This window comes from Diabrotica virgifera, chromosome 6 (genome assembly GCF_917563875.1).
Source record: "Diabrotica virgifera virgifera chromosome 6, PGI_DIABVI_V3a".
Classification (NCBI taxonomy): Eukaryota; Metazoa; Arthropoda; class Insecta; order Coleoptera; family Chrysomelidae; genus Diabrotica; species Diabrotica virgifera.
In genome coordinates, this window is record NC_065448.1 from 74592088 (window position 1) to 74611384 (window position 19297).

Consider the following 19297-nt stretch of genomic DNA (forward strand, 5'->3'; position numbering starts at 1 on the left):
TATTCTAATTTCTTTGCTCATGTCCCAGTTCTCATTTAGATTACAACCAAGGTAGGTGATACTATTAGTTCTCTCTAATTGTTCACCATAAGCTGTTACTACTTCCGGTTGTATTGGCGTCTTACTGACAACCATCACCTTGGTCTTTGCGGTGTTTAGCTTGAGTCCATATTCATCACACGTTGTGGTAATCCTATTAATCAGATGTTGAAGTTCTTCATAATTGCTCGTAATTAACACCGTGTCATCCGCATATCTCAAATTATTAATATTGACGCCATTCATTTTGATACCACATTGAACATTATCCACTGCTTTATTGAAAACAAACTCAGAATAGATGTTAAATATTAGTGGGGACAAAATGCAGCCCTGCCTTACTCCTCTTCGTATTTGAAGTTCTTCAGACGTGTCCCAGCCAATCCTGATGTTTGCACGTTGATGCCAGTAAAGATTTTTGATAATGCGTAGGTCTTTATCATCAATACCCACTTTCTGAAGAATAGCAATCATTTCCGTATGTTTTACCCGATCAAAGGCCTTCTCAAAGTCAATGAAACACATATAAACCGGATGTCCGACATCTCTGCATCTCTGTACCATAACCTGAATACTAAACAGTGCTTCTCTGGTCCCAAGGTTATTGCGGAATCCAAACTGTGTATCACCAAGCTGTTCTTCTATTTTTTGGTACATCCTAGAGTGCAAAATTCGTAGAAATATCTAATGGTTCGGTAGTCACTACATCTTTTCGCGTTTGCTTTTTTAGGTATCGTCACAAATGTCGACAGCAGCCAATCCGTTGGTATATAGCCAGTTTGATAAACTTTATTAAAAAGATGAAGGAGAGATCTTTTACCTGAATTTTCGAAGAGCTTTATTATTTCATTCGGTATTTCGTCTAGTCCCGTCGCTTTTCTGGTCTTTGCTAATCTTATTGCTTGTTCAATTTCGTCCATAGTTATGTCAGGTCCTGTAACTACTTCGTTAATTTCAAGCTCGGGCCTTTCATCATTAAACAGTTCCTCAATGTATTCTTTTCATCTGTCTATTTTATCCAAATCAGTGATAATCAGTTTTCCGTCTCTATCAACGATGTTATTTGCATGTTTTTTGTTCTGACCGGTGAGTTCTTTTATTTTTTTATACATATTAAATGAATCATATTTTCTCTGCAACTCTTCAATTTCTAAACATTTTTTTTTCAAAGTATGTTTTTTTGCCGCTCGTATTTTAGTCCTTATCTCTTTATTAATGCGTTTATACATTTCGATGTTTTGATTCTTAAATTTGCGTCTTTTTTCCATCAAATTCAAAATCTCATCGTTCATCCACTGTTGCTTCTTTTGATTTTTCTCTTTGAAGTTTGGAGTTGAGTTGCTTATAATCGTTTTGATTTAGTTCCAATGATCCTCGATGGATTCTTGTTGTTCGCTATTCTCAAAATTGCTCTCTAAATTGTTTGAAATCCCCTGACTGTTGTTTCTAATAAAATCGGTATCCAGTTTGTTAGAGGATCGTTGTTGTTTTATCCGTTTAAGTTTTAATTTTATTTCGGCTAACAATAGATTGTGATCAGATGGCACATCGGCGCCAGGATAGGTTTTTACAGACTTTACTGCATTTCTGTAACGCTCACTGATGGTTATGTAGTCAATTTGGTTTCTTACGATATTATTGGGGGTATCTGCTGGAGATTTCCACGTATATAATCTCCTTTTAGGTAATATGAAAAAGGTATTCATTATACATAGATTATGTTCTTTGCAAAAATCTGCGAAATAGTCTCCCCTTTCATTTCTATCGCCCAGTCCATAACAGCCAATAATATTACTTTGTCTGCCTTTTCCTATCTTAGCATTAAGGTCACCCATCAGAATGGTGAGATCTCTAGTCTTGAGTTGGTCGGTAACACTTTTTACATCGGCGTAGAACTTGTCAAGTTCTTCCAGTTCACTTTCCGCTGTCGGTGCATACACTCGTATTAAATTTATGTTTCTGGGTTTCGCGTTCAACTGAATCATTATGACTCGTTCAGATACCTGGCATACCGCCCTAACAAATTTGCTAACCTCGTTTGAGACTATGAATCCAACACCATGACGATGGTAATTACTCTCTTCTCCTGCATAATATACTTCATGATCATCCACATGGCATTGGCCAGATCCGGGCCATCGCATTTCACTGATACCCAGAATTGGTATTTGCAGCCTTTTCATCTCATTCATTTATTAAAAAAGGATTTTTTAATAAAGATAAATGAATAAATAATATTTTTTTTATATTATTTTAAACCTTTTTATTTAGATATTTTATCGAGTATTGTATCGATATGGTATTGAAAATTAATACGAACACGATATTTATATAAGAAAGTATTGCCGATATCGATACCCGATACAATACTTCATTGGCATAACCAATATAATACTCAATACTTAAAAAGTATCGATATTCTATCGTATCGTGAAGCTCTCATCATTATGGGATAGACAACGTAGCACAGACCTTAGGCAAAGCTGTAATATAGAGAATATAATTGACTGGACCCTGAAAAGAAAAAAAGAATGGTATAGCCATCTAAGCAGAATGGGAGAAGAAAGACTCGTAAAGATAGCACGAGATAGATCACCAAACGGCTGAAGGAGTATAGGAAGGCCAAGGAAGAGGTGGAGTGACAACCTGGATATCTGATGATGAGGCATCCGAAGATGGAACTGGCGCGAGCCTATTAAGGAAGCAGGAAGAAGAAGAAGAAAATCGAAAACTTACTCAAAAAGAGGTCCTTATAACAAATCCACAGGGTGAGAGGCTTTACCGCGGTCGGAAAATTGTTTAAAACATTTTTTGTGCGTATTGAGGCGGATTTGGCCGCCAAAATACGCGCTTATCGCTCATTGTTAATAATTAAAATAATAACTTTTTAATAACATAATGACAAATATTTCTTCAGGATCTTGTAGGGAGGCTTTAAACTTTGATTTTGTCACTTCCTCACTTTCATGATTATAATTTTTAACCGAGTTATTAAGCCTTGAAATGGTTATTTTCGCGTTTTTAAATTTTACTCGACAACATACTCGGCAACTCGATAACTCGACAAAAATCAATAGGGACAAATCACAAGAGATCTTTTTTGCTCAGAATGACCCAAATGATCTAAAAAAAAATATTGTCCGAAACGAAAAAAATTTTTTTTTTAATTTGTTTAAAAAACATTGTTTAAACAATTTTACGACCGCGGTACCGCCTGGCACCCTATGGATTTGTTATAAAGACATCTTTTTGAGTAAGTTTGTGCAACAAACGAATAGGAATAATTTACCTAACGGGGCGAGCATACAGCCTGGACTAAAAAGAGAATTAAAAGGCAAGCTGGTAAAATTAACCAATATCAATCAACAAAAAAACATAAATGTTTATAAATAAAAGAGTAGAATAAAAACTTCTTTTTGTGGAAGGTGTATTTATGTAGAAATATCAAAAACCATTAATCACAATTCATGAAAGCGTTTTTGGCTCTATCGGACTATTATTAATGTGTCCTAAAAGCAAATAAGTTCACTTAAATTAATACGAGTGTTGTCAAATTTTGACTGTTAAAAAAAACTTGTGGTAATTACTTATAGTCCAGAGAAATAATCAAAAAGCAGTATTCTGTTTAGTACTTTAACCATGCTAGGTGTCTGACAAATTTTTTGAGTTTTGTCGACCTCGACCACCAAATTCTCTGTTTCCTGCAATGGGTAGGTGGACTTTTTAAATTATTATTAACAGTTTAAGATCAATAATCGACCATTTTAACACCTTTCGTCTACCAATAAAGCGTAAAGCATTTTGAACAGATTCGGGGGTAATTATTTGCTAAAAACACGTTTAAACCTTTAAAATGGCGAACCTACAACTTTGAGATTACATGGAAAGTTGGGCCTTATAGTCTAAGAGCTAGTGAACCCTCCGACTAAAGGTCGTCCTGTAAGGCTAAAAATTTTTCTTGTGATAATTCATAGCACACCAAGGCTAAAAACCATGACCTGGCAGGCCCCAGCGGTGCACGTGTATCTACCAGGTGAATCGAAAAGTGCAAATTTAGGGGGTAAAATAATCTTTCTCCTGTAAGGTTTAAATTTAAGTATGTGTTTGAGTAAGTCATTCAGAAGAAATGTGTACAATGACAGGCGATTCTAAAGAGCATAAGACCTTGCCAGGCGAGGGGAAAGATTAGGGGTTTTTCCTAAAATTATTCTTTTTCCATCGAACAATTTTTTTTAGGTTTTTTGAATCATTCCAAACAGAAAACGTCTTTAGTGATTTTTCTCTTAAGTTATTAGTTTTTGTTATATAAGCGATTGAAAATTTTGAAAATTGCGTAATCGGCCATTTTTAACCCTAAATCGGACATTTATCTAAAAATTTTAATGTTGCCAAGATACGCAGATATTCCCGAAGAGTTTTCTGCAATAAAATATCGAAAACCCCTTTGTTTTTTTAATTGCTAATCAAGCAGGTGCGACACTGTAGTATAAGTGAGGACGTTTGAGTTTGCATAAATTCATTATCTCGAGAATGGGCAAATTTCAAGAGAAATCCTCAGACAGGTCGATTTTTATTTTTAAATTAGGACTTTTTGGCATATATATAATACTAGTGACGTCATCCATCTGAGCGTGATGACGTAATCGATGATTTTTTTAAATAATAGTAGGGGTTGTGTGATAGCTCATTTGAAAGGTTATTTAATTCTGTATTCAGTAATATAAACATTAACATAATTATTTATACAGGGTATACAAAAAAATTTTTTCTTCTATTTGTCAAATTTAATCAAAGTTAATTTAATAAAAAAAAATATTTTGTACACCCTGTATAAAGAATTATGTTAATGTTTATATTAGTGAATAGAACATTCAATAACCTTTCAAATGAGCTATCACACAACCCCTACTCTCATTTAAAAAAATCATCGATTACGTCATCACGCTCAGATGGATGACGTCACTAGTAATATATATGCCAAAAAGTCCTAATTTAAAAATAAAAATCGATTTGTCTGAGGATTTCTCTTGAAATTTGCCCATTCTCGAGATAATGAATTTATGCAAACTCAAACGTCCTCACTTATACTACAGTGTCGCACCTGCTTGATTAGCAATTAAAAAAACAAAGGGGTTTTCGATCTTTTATTGCAGAAAACTCTTCGGGATTTCATCAATCAATGTTTAAAGAATATCTACGTATCTTGGCAACATTGAAATTTTTAGATAAATGTCCGATTTAGGGTTAAAAATAGCCGATTACGCAATTTTCAAAATTTTCAATCGCTTATATAACAAAAACTATTAACTTAAGAGAAAAATTACTAAAGACGTTTTCTGTTTGGAATGATTCAAAAAACCTTAAAAAAATATGTTCGATGCAAAAAGAATAATTTTAGGAAAAACCCCTAATCTTTCCCCTCGCCTGGCAAGGTCTTATGCTCTTCAGAATCGCCTGTCATTGTACACATTTCTTCTGAATGACTTTCTCAAACACATACTTAAATTTAAACCTTACAGGAGAAAGTTTATTTTACCCCCTAAATTTACACTTTTAGATTCACCTGGTAGATACACGTGCACTACTGAGGCCTGCCAGGTCATGGTTTTTAGCCTTGGTATGCTATGAATTATCACTAGAAAAATTTCTAGCCTTGCAGGACGACCGTTAGTCGGAGGGTTCACTAGCTCTTAGACTATTATAGCTTATAGTGCTAAAAATGTGGTTAAAATATCGGAGTGATTCATAAATTAGTTAACAGTTATTTAAAAGACACTGTTACCAAATTCCATGTAAATATCACGGGAAATAAGTGCAATTTCAAACATTGTTTATATTTTTTGCACCCGTATTTATTTCACCTACTTAGTGGACAACGCGCGCACTATATTAGAACGTCGCGTCTGCTTCAAATATTTGCCTAGTTCTATGTCTAGTTTTTTATTAACAGATCTGTCGATTGTATTTAAATGTTTTTATGTACTCTATGTCATATTATGTATAAGTTTTTAGTTTGTGAAAGCTGTCATTATAGATAACAGTGCGTGAAGTAACAATGTATTTTAAATGGGAATTACTTTTCGCACTGTTTTTTCGTACACTTTCAAATAATCAAATATCCTTAACTTTCGCGTTGTCATGGTGATGACATAATGAGCAAATTACAACAAAAGTTTTGACAGTTTTGAAGTTTGAAAGAAGTTAGAATTTTTAAATGTCAAAGTTCTAAAAATTGTAGAATAGAAATGAATTAAAGTGACGAAGAGTTACAGTTTTTTTATTTGTTTATCGTAGATAAAATATTGTATGAAACTGTGCGTGAAGTACTTTTTGCGAACTTACGTGATGTATAGCACTCGTTCCATTGTCGTTCGTGCTCTAAACATCGCGTGCTTTCGCAAAAAGCATACTTCACAAACTGTTTCATAAATAACTATTTTAATTTAGTGGAAAATAAAAACATAACAATAATTGTGGTACATATAGGTATGGCATTCAGTGAAATTGGCTAAAATCCTAACCTGCGTTGTTTTTATTGCACAATACTAGTGTATTACTACAGTTTCCTCTTCTTCTTTTTATTGCGTCGTCTCCTTTCGAAGGTCGGCGATCCAAATGCCAATTGTCGCTTTGAAAACTGCTGCACGAAAAATTTCTACGGATGAGCGGTCAAACCATCTTCTCAGCCACGAGTTCTGACGTTTTCGTACTGATCTTTGCCCTGTACTTTACCTTCCAATATTATTTGTAGTAGTTTATATCTGTCCCCTCTCATCACATGGCCCATGTATTGTATTTTTTACGGAGAGAATCAAATATGCGCTCTCTGAGGAAATCCTAACATGGATGGAAACCGGTCATAGTGCTTTTGGCGCTATCTGAACTAACCAAAAATAAGACGGCTCTTGTTTTGGTTTTAGAACGAAATAATAAGTTTATTGTATTTTTCTTTCTTTGATTATTCTTAATACTTATTTTTGTTTGTTCATGCGCCGAAGTACCTCATTATTAGGTTTTTTTGTACCCATGGAATTCTCAGCATAATATGTCTGTATATATGCATCTCTAAGGTATTCTCTACGGCAGTGGTTCTTAATCTTTTTGAGTCATGTACCACAAAATACTTTTTAATATTTTTGGTACCACCTAACTGAAATAACTACCTATCTAGATAGGTAATCTAATTAACTGTAATAGTGGTGATTTTGACAGTTTTGCGTTTTGTGTACCACCGCAAATAATGATATGTACCACCAGTGGTACATGTACCACAGATTGAGAACCGCTGCTCTACGGCAAGACAGAAAACACAACATCTGATCATTTGGATTTCGAGCTCCAGACTAAGGTGTGGTCTTGTAAAAAATGTTTTCAGGTTCGTGAGTGTTTTCCTCGCTGGTTCTATTCTTGATAGGATTTTTTTTGGGTTACGCTGGCTATTGACATTTGCTCCCAAATATTCTATGGACGTTACCTTCTCTATTATTTATCCCTTGGCATACAAACGTACGTTTATTGCTGTCTTTAAGAATACTAAAATTTTAGTTTTGGAAATGTTTAAGTGTAAACCAAACATTTCGCTATGACGAACTACTACATTTATTATATTTTGTAGACCTTGTGCGTTGCTTGCTGTTAGGACAGTATCATCGGCGTCCCTGATGTTGTCTATGATGGTTCCGTTAATCTTAATTCCACCTTGAACCTCGTTTAATGCTTCTCCGAATATAGACTCCGAATACAGATTAAATAATAGCCGCTATAAGACACATCCCTGTCGCACTCCTTGTCGGATTTGTATATCTTCGAATAGTGTGTGCTCTATTTCAATTTTTGCTGTTTGGTGCCAATATAGTTCGGAGATAATTCACAGGTCTTGTTCGTCAATTCGTTGTTCTTGGAATTACAATCATATTTTGATGGTTACCGCAGTCAAACGCTTTTCGATAATCAATCAAAAATGCATACACATCTACATTCATGTCTCTGCATGGTTGTGTTAACACATTGAAGACAAAAACAGTTTCTCTTGTTCCCAATCTGTTTCGAAATCCGAACTTAGTATCACTCATCTGGAACCCGCACTTCTTGTAAATTCGTGTATGGATGATTCTAAGAAAAGATTTAAGGGCATATTCTAGCATATATTCTGAGGACTACCATTTCGGATGGCACTAATTTACATATTTATTATTGCACCACTGCCGAAATCAACATTTGAAGGTACCTACGTAGCCACCAGTGGCGGCCGGTCAGGGTCGGCAGGGTCGGCAGTGCCGACCCACACATTTATATAGATAGATTTTTTTAATATTTGTATCTGTGAAGTAAAAAAAATCTGTCAGATAATACAGACTAAATTTTATTCATGGTTTTTAAAGGATTTGATCAATCCGAGCGTTAAGTGATCCCTGCGCATAACAGACTTCTCAAAAAATGAATGATCCGAGCCATTCATCTGACTTTTCGGCTAGCCGTACCTAACTCATCCGTAGCACTCCGTAGTTTGACGATTTACGCGTAAAACTCAACGAAATAACAAGTCGATAAGCAAGCGAACATACATTCTCTCCGTAGGCAGGTACGGCATATTTAAATCTGCCGGTCGGTGTTTCATTTGGCATCGCCAGATCGCATCGGCAGAAATTGTCAAAAATAATCACGCCGTTTTACGTCGTTTAATTGATATTGTAATTTTTTTAAGTTGTCAGGAATTATCATTTAGTGGATATGATGGATCGAAGCATTTGTTAAAAATCAAAGTGATTATAGAGAAAATAATGAAATTGTTTTAGAAATATTTACTTTCTGATTCGAAGTGTATTCGTAATACAGAATGAACTAATACATATACCTAATCAAATAGTTACATTTTAAATAACGTTATTGAATCTGAGATTTAGAAAACCATTTGCTTTTCGCTTCAAGTAGATGAAACTTCTGATTATCATGTCATTCACAATTATCAATTATTGTTGTTCGATACGCGTTACGTGGTAATATTTATGAGAGGTTTTTAGGTTTTAGAGACGTGAGTAAAAGCAATAAGGCAGAATATATTTTTAGTGTTTTAAAGAACAGATTAAAATTTTTTGATATCAAAAATAAATTGGTAGGGCAAACTGGGGCAATCTTATGACGGCGTTGCTGTGATGTGTGGTGAATTTAATATTCTCCAGTCAAAAGTTAAAACTACATATTGCATCACAAGCTTTATTTACTCACTATTATGTGCATATAATGAATTTAGTTTTGCATGATACGTGTAAAAAAATAAAGAATATCGTCTTTGCTTGCCAGTTTAGCTCACCTAAACGGATTACTGCATTAGAACAAATTTGTTTCGAAAAAAAAAACGAACAGTTTGTCAGACGCGATGAAATTTTAAATCTCGATTAGTTTTATCTAAGACGATTATCTCTGGTAGTTTTCGTATCTGTAGCAGATTTTCGTGAACAGCTTTTGGAAGTTTTTGATTTTATTATCGAAGGCGACGATTTTGAAATTGGCGATACCTCGATCCGTGAAGCAATCGGTTTGAGAACTTTATTAAATAATTACTCTTTTAATATTCTTTTAAATATTTTTAAGACAAAGTTTGCCCAAGATATTCATTATTGTTCAAAATCAGTCAACTGACATTATTTATTCAAAAAATAGAATACGAAAGCTGGTGCAAAATCTCAGAGATTTTCGTAATGATAGTAGTTTCCAATATATACGCAGTGACATTTTGGATTCGCTTGATATTTCCGAACCATCCCAAAAAAGACAACAACATGATACATCTCTCGAAAAACGAGTAGGTATATTTTGAATTTTTGGATACCTACTAATATATGCAAATAGATACTCGTTTTTCGAATTTTGAAGATTTGCAAATTTTTGACCTCTTTTACGATTCAAAATTTAAAAGTTACCTTCGCCAAAGAATTTCCAAGATATTTATTATAACAAGTTAGGTACTTAAAAATTATGCCGATCCAAATATTTTCAGAAAGTGGGATAAGTTACAAAATATGTATGTATAATTATATGTAGTAATGTACTGCAATTCATTATAACAAACTGTTCATCAATTTTCTTATCACCACTACCACCAATTTCTGCCTCAAATAAACGGGATTTATCTTGTCTCAAAAGAATCAACACGTATTGTCGAAACACCATGAAACAAGAGAGAATGTCAAGTACATCAAATAAAAAAACAAAAAACAACAAAGTCTCCTATGATGATTTAAGCCTTTTAGTTTGATGGTATACCTATATGGGGAGACAAAAAAACCTTGCCGACCCTGTCTCCACGGCCACGAGCCGCCACTGGTAGCCACGACTTAAAATTAAGCGTTAAATAATTTCAATATTCAGTAGCTGTTCAATTAAGAACAAGTTTTGTGTGTTTCTTAAAAATAATTATACTGGGTTGGGATAAATTATGGAACCAAGCAAATATCTTTGAAACGAAAACAACAATATTTATGAAACTTTGCATGCAAGTACAGTGATGCAAAAGGCATCTGATTCCATATTTTTTGTTACTACTCCACTTCCGGTTTCACCGGAAATACCCTTAACTTATTTAATTTAAATGGGACACCCTGTATATTTTTGCAGATTTTAAAAGAACTTGTTATTTTTAATTCATACATACCAAATTTGGAAGAAAAAATTTGTTAAAAAGTGTCTGTAGATAATTTTTTGTATTAATACAACGTAGTAGGAAATAAACGAGTACCATCTATACTCTATACTAAAATTGTTGTTTACATGCACTGCATAACTTACTTGAATTTAATATAGTAGGTAAAACCGTTACTCAACTAATTGACAGAAATAAGTTGTATTAAAAATGGTTAATTTAAGTGAAAAAGATCGTATTGAAATATCAATGATAATTCGATTATGGTGAACTTTGAATTTTTAGAGGTAAATTTTCCAAATTGATCGATTGGACGTAGAGGATTCATAGAACGGCCCGCTCGTTCTCCGGACCTCTACCCGTTAGATTTTTTCTTTTGGGTTATCTAAAATCACGTGTTTACGTTAGGCGACCAACATGCGCGCAGTATTTGAGACAAAGAATAATAATTGATGAATGTGAACTAATACGTGGAGGAATCTTGCAAAGAGTGACTTACGAATTTATTTATAGGCTTGCATGTTTTCATGAGGTGAATGGCAAGCATTTTAAACATTTGAAATTTTTTTTTATTTTTAATATCATTGGTCTGTCGTAAATAAAGTAACCTATTTTTTAACTGTAAAGAGATTTACTTTCTTGTTTTAATAGTTTTTTCTTCCAAACTTGGTATGTATACATAACAAAAATAACAAGTTCTTTTAAAATCTGGAAAAATATACAGGGTGTCCCATTTAAAGTAAATAAGTTAAGGGCATTTCCGGTGAAACCGGAAGTGGAGTAGTAACAAAAAATATGGCATCATATGCTTTTTGCGTCACTGTACTTGGACACAAAAGTTTCATAAATATTGTTCTTTTCGTTTCAAATATATTTGCTTGGTTCCATACTTTATCCCAACTGTATATTTTCAAAGAATTTTCCTGAAAGTGGACAGAAATAAACATAATGTCATTAAAGAGCAGGATCGCTAATAATAAAATTATTTCAAAATTATGAAAAGTGCAACGGACACTTATGTTAATGGTAAAAAGTAAAACTGCTGAAGAAACAGGTACGGAGCTTTAATGAATTTAAAGGTATGTACACATATACGCTCCGCTCGGGGTGCACGCCGCTCGCGCGCAGCATGTTTGTTACATTAGTACGTGTTTTTAAAGGTGCCCAGTGCTCGTACCCAGGCTTTTACTTATGACTAGCCTATCGCTACGGCTCCACGGGCGAGAAATTGACGCTAGCAGTAGCCGTAAAACGAACTTAAGGTTCCGCGGAACGGAATAGGAATAGCCGAACTGTACCGACTACAGGACTTGTGCGTAGTCGGTTCAGTTCGCCTATTCCTATTCTGTTCCGTGGAACCTTAAGTTCGTTTTACGGCTACTGCTAGCGTCAATTTCTCGCCCGTGGAGCCATTCGCTATATGTGTACGTCGCGATGAGCTGGAGTCAGAGCAGCGCAAGCCACACAAGTAAGATACTCGCAAGGTTCCGGCGAGTGTCGGTACATTAAGAGGAAACAGTAGCGATCAACAGGTAGCGAAAACGCGTTCCAAGACTGCGGCTGTAATTTTGACTATTTTTTCGAGATATTTGGCACACGTATTCGTAATATAATAAAGAATGGCGGTATAGAGCCCAATTTGACAAATATATTAATATGTGGAAATTACTCTGTAATTAAATAAACTAAAATTTTTTATTTCATTAGTAGTTCCAAAATAACACAAAATCTAGGCATCGGATAAAAAAGTTTATTTGAAGAAAGTGTATTTTTTTTTGTTCTTCTGAATGGTGGTACAGGCTCGTTTTTTTAATATTGTATTTAATTACAGAGTAATTTCCACATATTCTTCCATATATCCACGTGCGCCAAATATCTCGAAAAAATATTCAAAATTACAGCCGCAAACTTGGAACGCGTTTTGGCTACCTGTTGATCGTTACTGTATAACCTTAAAGGAAATTTGCGTAACTTCATGAGTTCCAAGTAGAAGTACGAGTACAAGTAGGAGCACGAGTAGTCTGGACGCACCTTAAGAGGTGCACAAACGGCGCGCACTGTTAAGAACACGTACTAATCTGACAAACATGAAGCGAGCAAGCAGCGCGCGTACCGAGCGGCGCGCATACGTATACGTACCTTAATATTAATTTTTTTATATTTAAATCGATGATAATTTATTATTTACTAGCTTACTTGGTATATATTAATTGCTTAACAGGTCTTGGAGGCATAAGGCTAAAAATATCGTTGTTTTAATTATTTTTCATCCAATTTTTTACTGTCAGTTCTCAATGTTAATTCTTTGTCAATCTTCCCTCTTTTTTGTCTACATTTGCTTCTCTCATGTATTGGCTTTTTCGAGAGTACCATTTCCAACATACTTCTTTGTCCATTCTTTCGATGTGTTCTAAATATCGTGTTCTCAGCGCTTTCATTAATTGTTGTTTTTGGCTGTTATTTTGTTTACTTATTTATTTCGTTTACTATTTCTTTTTGCGTGGGTGTTTATATTGCAGTCGAACCCGCTTATTGGAATAGATTGCGTGCCAAATAGAACCGTTTCGGGACCTCAAATTTCTATTCCTTAAACCGGGATATTCCTATAACCGGTATTCTAGTAAGCGGGTTCAACTGTATGATGTAATCATCTACAATTTAATAGTTTATTTACATTAAGTAAAATTTAAAAAAAAATGTTGTCTTGGTAAAAGGTATAAGACGATAGATAAATACATAATATATACATATGATGAAAAATTGAAAATAACAGGAAATAAAACAACGCAATGTTTATAAGAGGAAAAAGAAAAATCACTGAATTCACTATTAATCTACACTTTCTTGATAACTCGTAAATCTTGCCTTTCTCTTAGGTCTGCTGTTTGTTTTGTTGGATACTGTCATTTTTTCTGGTTCGTGATGGGTACTTTCGTGAAGCTCATAAGCTGGCTTCAATCTGTCTATGGAAATTTTGTTTCTTTTCCATTTACACGGACGACAAAAGTCTTGTCACCTCGTTTGACTACAGGAAAAGGACCGTGATATGGGTTTTCTAAGCTGATTTTGATTGTATCACGGCGGATGAAAACGTGAGAGATGGTTTTTATGTCTTTGAAAATGAAGGTAGGCTTTCGGTCCATCGAATGTTTTCATGACATTGAATTGCTGCTTTTAACTGTCGGTGAAACCTTTCTACCATACCATTTTCTTGAGGATGATAGGCGGTTGTCCTTAAATGGGTAGTTCCAGTTAATTTGCAGATTTATTTGAAAAGATGCGATTCGAATTGTCGGCCTTGATCTGTTGTGATGCGCTTGAGAGTGCCGAAACGAGCTATCCAACCAGAAAAAAATGTTCTGGCTATTGTGTCTGCTTCCTGATTAGGCATCGGGAAAGCTTCTGGCCAACGTGTGAAACGGTCGACGCATGTTAGACAGTATCTGTTTCCTTCTGAAACCGGCACCACTATAATGTCTATGTGGACATGTTCGAATCGGCTGGAAGGTGGTAGAAAACTTCCAGTAGGTGAAACAATGTGGCGCGATATTTTCGATTTTTGGCACTGTCTACACGCTCGAGTCCATTTCCTCACATCTGATTTAATGGATGGCCAAACATATCGCTGTGTGATCATCTTCACCGAACTGTTGATTCCGGGATGTGCTAGGTTATGCATGATGCGAAAAATTGCCATTCGAAGTGGTTTCGGTACAAAGGGTTTGGCTGTAGATGTTGATATGTCACAGTACAAACTCACGTTTTGTTCGGAAAAGTGCATTTTCTTCATTTGCAGTGATGTTTTCTCACTTAAAAAAGTTTGCAGTTCTGGATCAGTTTCTTGTGCGAGAGCTAAGTCCATGATGTCGATATCTTTCTTGATGCTATGGACTCGACATATTGCATCTGCCACAATATTTGTTTATCCAGAAATGTGCTGAATGTTAGTGCAAAACTGTCCTTTATAGTCTAAATATCTGAACTGTCTAGGACTACATTTATCTAGCTTCTGAGTAAAGGCTAAGGTGATTGGTTTCTGGTCTGTGTATATCGTTATGTCCTTGCCTTCGATCATGTGTCTGAAGTGTTTTATGGCTAGATATATAGCTAATAGTTCTCTGTCGTATGCACTATATTTCTTTTCGCTAGGTGAGAATTTCTTAGAAAAGAAAGCTAAAGGTTTCATACCTGTATCCGTTTTTTGTTGTAGTACAGCTCCAGCACAAAAATCAGAAGCGTCACAAGTGATGGACATCGTTTACAGGGTGGCTCAGTAAAGCAGCGTTAGCTAAACTGTTCTTGCAGTCGTCAAAGGCTTGGATTCGCTGTGGTGTCCATTCAATTGGTGCTTTTCCTTGGACATTACCTTTTAGGACATCATGTAGTGGTACTTGTAGCTCAGCTGCATTGGGTATGAACCGTCGGTAGAAGTTTAAGATACCTAGAAATCTGCGTAGGTCTTTCACTGTTTTTGACTATGTGACATTTTGTACAGCTGCTACTTTTTCTTGTGGAGGTGTGAGTCCTCCATCTGATACTGTGTATCCCAAAAAGGTAATCTCGTTTTTGCCGAATTGACACTTTGCTGGGTTTATCACAACGCCGAACTGCTTGAGCCTTTTGAAAAGTTCTTCCAAATGCGACATTTGCTGCTTTTCGGATTCTGATGCAATGAGAATGTCGTCGATGTAGGCGTAGGCGAAGTCTAAACCACGTAAAATCTCATCTATGAAACACTGGAAGGTCTGTCCTGCGTTTCGTAAATCAAAAGACAATATAAATACTCGTACAGCTCAAACGGTGTGGTAACGGCGGTCTTTGGTATGTCTTCGGTGGCTACTGGTATCTGGTTGTATGCTCTAACTAAATCTATTGTAGAAAAGATTGTCTTACCAGCTAGCGACTGACCGAAATCCTCGATGTGCGGAATTGGATATCGACCTGGAACTGTTCTTTTGTTTAGACGTCGATAATCTCCGCAGGTCTCCATTCCTCACCTTTCTTCGGGACCATGTGCAGTGGAATAGACCAGTTACGTTTTGATGGTCTTATGATGCCTAGTCGTAGAATATTTTCAAACTCTTTTTTAGCCCATTGCAGTTTGTCAAGTGCCAATCGTCAAGGCTTCGAAAAAACGGGTGGACCTGGTGTTGTATCTATGTGGTGCTTCGTTTGATGCTGAATTTATTTTACCATACCGGCGGGTCGCGTGATTTCCGGAAATCGTAGCAACAGTGTTCATGGTAACGCGACACTTCCGCGATAGTCTTTACGCTGCCGTCGAAACACTCTTTAACGAGTCCCTTTGTTCGAAGGGTTGTCGTACTATTTATTTATTTATTTATTTATTTTATTTTATTTTATTACTGGTTTCCTGAGGGATATAATCTGGCGGAATAAATATATGAGCACCGAAAGCAAAGTCCGCATTTATAAGACATGTGTTAGACCCGTACTGACATACGCAGCTGAGACAAGGGCCGAGACAACAAAGACCAAACAAATAATGAGAACAACAGAGATGAAAACCCTAAGATCCATAAGAGGTATCACACTCAGAGATAGAATACGAAACGAAGACACATTGAGAGAGCTAGGCGTTCAAGACGTAGTGAGATGGACAAGAGCGCGACGACGCATGTGGAGAGACCACGTAGATCGGATGAACCCTGAACGTATGGCGCATTGGGCGAAAACACAAAAGCCCAACACCAAGCGACCCATAGGAAGACCCAAAAAAACGATGGTACGAGAGTTGGAGCTCTGGATCGCAGCAAAGACTGTAACAGAAGAAACAGGACATAGTCCTATTACAAGAAGAAGAAGAAGAAGAAGATTTTTTTTATTTATTTATTGTTTATACATATGACCTGGCCTCTAGTGACTAATCCAGGTCGTTTTTTCCTGATGGGATTACAGATATTTTTTTATATTTTTATATTTTTTACTAAACTACTTTAGGTTACTAAAAACAATTAGGTCATTCTGTTACAAGAGCTGACAGTCACCTCTTGTAACATCATGACCCAATTGTTACCTTTTGACCCACTTACCACGTGTGGGAGTCATATGTTGCCCTAGGGCCGTATCCTTAGGAATTATATCCATCCTTTGGATTTTGCTATTTTTACATTAATATGAGACTTTTGTCTCTTTTTGAAAGGCTTTGACCTTTGTATTTTTTGGTTGGCTCACCGTGTTCTTGTGACACTGATGATGCTCTTGTTACAGAGCGAAAACGTTTTGTTTATATGTTTGTAGCCCTATAGGGGCTTTTTAAACTAATATACCTTTTACCAAGACAAAACTTTTTTTTAATTTTACTTGTAATTAATGGTATAGTATGAAGGAAATTGTTCCTTGTGGATATTTACATTACTAATTTTGCCACTGTATAATAATACGCTATATTTTACCACTATTCGAATGAAGTATTGAGTAACATTATATGGAGTTATTCATTTTATTAATATCCAATATTTTTTTACTATTCATTTGATTGAAATTGCATTTAGAAATACAGATAACTCGAAACCGTATTATTTGAGGTTGAAATATACAATCAACTAAATAAAAAGTCTATCGTTATTAAATAAATATATATCATAAAAAATAGGTTACCCATTTCCCAGAATAATAGGAACAAATATTTATTCAATAAGTTGAACACCAATTTCGTTGTTGAATATGCAATAGCAATTCACGAGTATTGTTACAAATATAGTTTAGGTGAGTACCTTTTATTCCAATATATTTCTTGTTTTTACGTAAATAAAACCGTATTTACGATTTACAGATATCTAACGGGTTAGTTTTTTACTAGTTGATGTGTTTGTTTTTGTTATAGCCAGGGAGTTAACAACTTTCATATTTGCATTACGCGATAAACTTCATACAAGGTGACAAATAAATGTTTTTTGTGCGTTTCTTTTTCTTTTATATCACGTTTGATCTAAGCCAATTGGCACATGAAAAACTGAATGTATCTTGGGAGGGACGCACTAACAGATACCATCCATGTTAGAACGGGCCTACGACAGGGAGATGCTTTATCCTGCATTCTACTCAACATCACATTAGAGAAAATAATTAGAGAGTCAAAAGTCAACACCAGAAGAACAATAATAACAAAAAGTGTACAAATATTGGCATTTGCAGATGATGTTGATATTATAGCTAGAAGCAAAAGAGAAATGATAGAAGCATTTAATGCGATAGAAAGAGCGGCACAAAACAGTGGCCTAAATATTAATGAAATCAAAACCAAATACATGAAGGCCAGCAAATTGACAGGCCAAAGAAACCTACAGAATCTGACAGTAGGAGACTATAACCACATCGAAAGCGTAAAAATTTTTACATATCTAGGTTCACTAGTCACCGCAGATCAGTGTTGCCAATCGCATTTCTCTAGATTATCCGATGATCGCTCGAAAAATATCCGATTTGTCACGAAAAGGTACGCTAGGTCAAAAATTATTCTGTTATTAAAATCAATGTTGCCAATGTTATTCTTTTAGTCCCCTTGACAACCATCAAATAACAAAATCCGTTGTGCGTACGCCAATCAGTTGATTGTAATCAATTATCATTATGATAATTAACATAATTGATTGATTAATTAATTATTAATTATCAATTAACATAACAATTATTAACATAATTGATTAATTAATCAGTTAATCTCACAATTGTAATCAATTATGTTTTCAGCAACCCAATCAAAGTTGACATTGACAGTAATTAAATATTTGACAATGATCAGTTGATTACATTTCTGATTAGCGTTCGAACAACCGGCCCTTTAATCTACTGCAGTGGTTCTTAATCTTTTTGAGTCATGTACCACAAAATACTTTTTAATATTTTTGGTACCACCTAACTGAAATAACTACCTATCTAGATAGGTAATCCAATTAACTGTAATAGTGGTGATTTTGACAGTTTTGCGTTTTGTGTACCACCGCAAATAATGATATGTACCACCAGTAGTACATGTACCACAGATTGAGAACCGCTGATCTACTGGATTCTCTATTTCACAGTTTAAAAATTTTCGTATATAGATGAAAATCTCGTATCCTAGCTGATTATTACCTAATTCATGTATGTAAATACTATTTACTTACTATTATTATATTATTCGTATTTTGTATTATCGTAAGTGTTAAATTCTAAATAAATAAATAAATCTAAATATTTCATTATTTGGATCGTTATATTAATTTATTATAATTATTTAGGTAAAAAAAATCACTTTTTAAATATTATTTTATTAAAACGTAATAACTACCTAAAACTAGGTACTGGAAAAATAAATAATAAATAAATCAATACAAAATAAACTACAGCTACATTAATAGCATAGGCGCAAAATTTCTGGTCAATGCTTTTAAAATGCATTATTTTTTTCGAGTCCTGAGAAAGCTAATAAGTATTATTTAAAAATTTAAACGCAGAATGAAAGATTACATTATTACCGAGGGCCGAAAGTCCCTGAAGACTTCTATAATTTTTATTCTAATATGTTACAGGGGTAAAAGGAAAAGAGAATATTAAGTGTGATTTTTAATTTCAAATATCTCATTCAAAAGAAACATTTTGTTTATTTTAAGGGAC